Source organism: Ips typographus, linkage group LG6 (assembly GCF_016097725.1).
Source record: "Ips typographus isolate SLU linkage group LG6, UJ_Ityp_2.0, whole genome shotgun sequence".
Lineage (NCBI taxonomy): Eukaryota > Metazoa > Arthropoda > Insecta > Coleoptera > Curculionidae > Ips > Ips typographus.
Window position 1 is genome coordinate 4,448,478 of NC_138427.1, and position 2,069 is coordinate 4,450,546.

The 2,069-nt window shown below is 33.7% G+C and overlaps 1 long non-coding RNA gene across 1 annotated transcript; it reads right to left on the reverse strand.

Moving 5' to 3' along the window:
* Nucleotides 1-260: 260 nt before the first annotated feature.
* LOC145731348 (uncharacterized) lies at nt 261-847 on the reverse strand. The gene is made up of 2 exons (XR_014178790.1): nt 521-847; nt 261-457 (listed from the first exon to the last, which is right to left on the reverse strand). It is a non-coding gene; the product is annotated as an uncharacterized LOC145731348 (long non-coding RNA).
* Nucleotides 848-2,069: the final 1,222 nt, after the last annotated feature.

The window sequence follows — 2,069 nt, forward strand, 5'->3', positions numbered from 1 at the left end:
AGATTTTTATACGCAAATATTTTATTTATATTATTTTAGACTGGACGGACCATTTTTAATATTCAGGTTTTAGAGTTAAAGTTGGGTAGTTTGAGTGCTATTTCAATACAAATTTAATCCCATTCCAATACCTACTAAACTATTAGAAAAACCAGTGGTTCAGTTACAGTAAAAAATCTATAGTTTTGACGTGGTTGTTATAGTCATAATTTACTAACATTGTCTTAACAGTTTGGAGGTTGTACTATAATTATTACAGCCAGAGTTAAATAATATATTACTACGCTACGATAAACTGTTTTCACACATCATAAATTTTAATAAAATCATCGTTAAAACTCCTTTAAAATCATATACAGGGAGTCCCATTGGAAACTACCACGTTTGATATTACAAAATCTGCAAAAGATAACTTTTTGAAAATTGCAGGTTTTAGTAATTGCGTTGGGGCCTCCACCTTAAAATATTTTTATACATTGAAATAATCTAGTTGTGTTAATCTGTGATTGGAATTATTTACCTCATTAAGTTTTTTTGTTGTTGATATCTATGGACTGAAGTATTTCTTTCCTTTTAATCTCTCTAAGCATAACCATTTCACTCATTATGTCACTTTATTGTAATTTCGTAAGCACATAAAACATTTTTTTAACTAAATCCCAACCAGTTAACAAAGCAAGTCTCAGTACCGCAAACTACCTAGACGGTACTGAACAACGGCAAACAAACCAGTTAAGTATATCTCTATATCTAGACGATGATTTGCAAAACATACGAATGGCAATAACAATATAAATAGTGGTCGACTGGTAGTTCAAAGACTCTAAAGATAAATGAACTTGATTAAAATGTGTTAAGTGAACTGGACAACAGTTTTAACCTGCTTAATAGATTTAATAGATTTTTTCATATGTCTCTGGCAGCACTACTGCGCTTTGCCAGTCAATGGCGCTGTTGTAATTTATAACCATGAGTCAGTAATATTTGTCTTCTATTTATATTAACAACGTGGCTCTCCGTCTCGTCTGGTGCACTGTTTTATTATTTAGTAATGTACATATATCGGTAATGGCAAACAATGATTTTGCTTTCGATTTCTGGATTGATATAAAAGCATACAGTTAAGCGGTGTAGGGGTAACTGTTCGTGCATCACAAATCTGACAAGGTTTTTCTATTAATCATTATTAAAACTGTCGCGGTAATCGCTTCGTGTAAACTTAACGTAATTACAAGTTAATATCTCCATTCCTGGACCCATCTGCTTGGAAAATGCTCATTTAAATTCTCTCCTGCTGCTGCCGCGCTGCAGGATGGAGCTACGCCACCGAAAACTCAGGCGCCAAGCTCAGGACTTAAATTAATTGAGTTAAAATTATATGGGAAATAGGCCAAACTGGGTATTTTTTTCCCTCTGACTTTCCCCAACTGAAAAAAACTAGTAAGGGGAATTTTCTTTAAGCGGACTGACCCGAAACCGACAGACGACGAATAAAGATTGAATGTTCGAGAAAGCCTTAATAAGAGAAAAAAATCCAATCTTGTAAAAAGTTTTATTTCCGGTCAGCCGAGCACGACGAAAACCTCTTCATTCGGAGTTTCCCGGTAGCAGCTTTTTTCCATTTTCCTGCTAAGTAAGTAACTTTCCTCGGGATCCATATTTCTTTCTTAGGGTCAATAAAAAAGTGACAGGTTTTCGGTCGACTGTACTTGACGACAAGCCAAACGGCAAAACCCTTCGAAAAGGGGCCAACTTTTCCCCAAAAAGGATATGTGGGTGAGAGCACGAGTCTGCACAACAGACTTATTATGTTGCTGAAATTGCTTTTTTGATTAGATCGCTCAAATTGTGCTTTTTTTCCTATAGAAATGACGCAGTTTGTTCTTTTGTTATTCAAAGACTGAGTTTTAAGTTAAAAAAGCTTTACTTTTGCAGCAAAATTAGGCATTTTTTCGTAAAATCCTTTATATTTTTTTTTCACTCTGCAAATAAACAAAATAACTTGATCACAATATAGTACTCTTTTATGTACAATTTTAAATTTTTATATTTTGTATTACTAAGTTTTT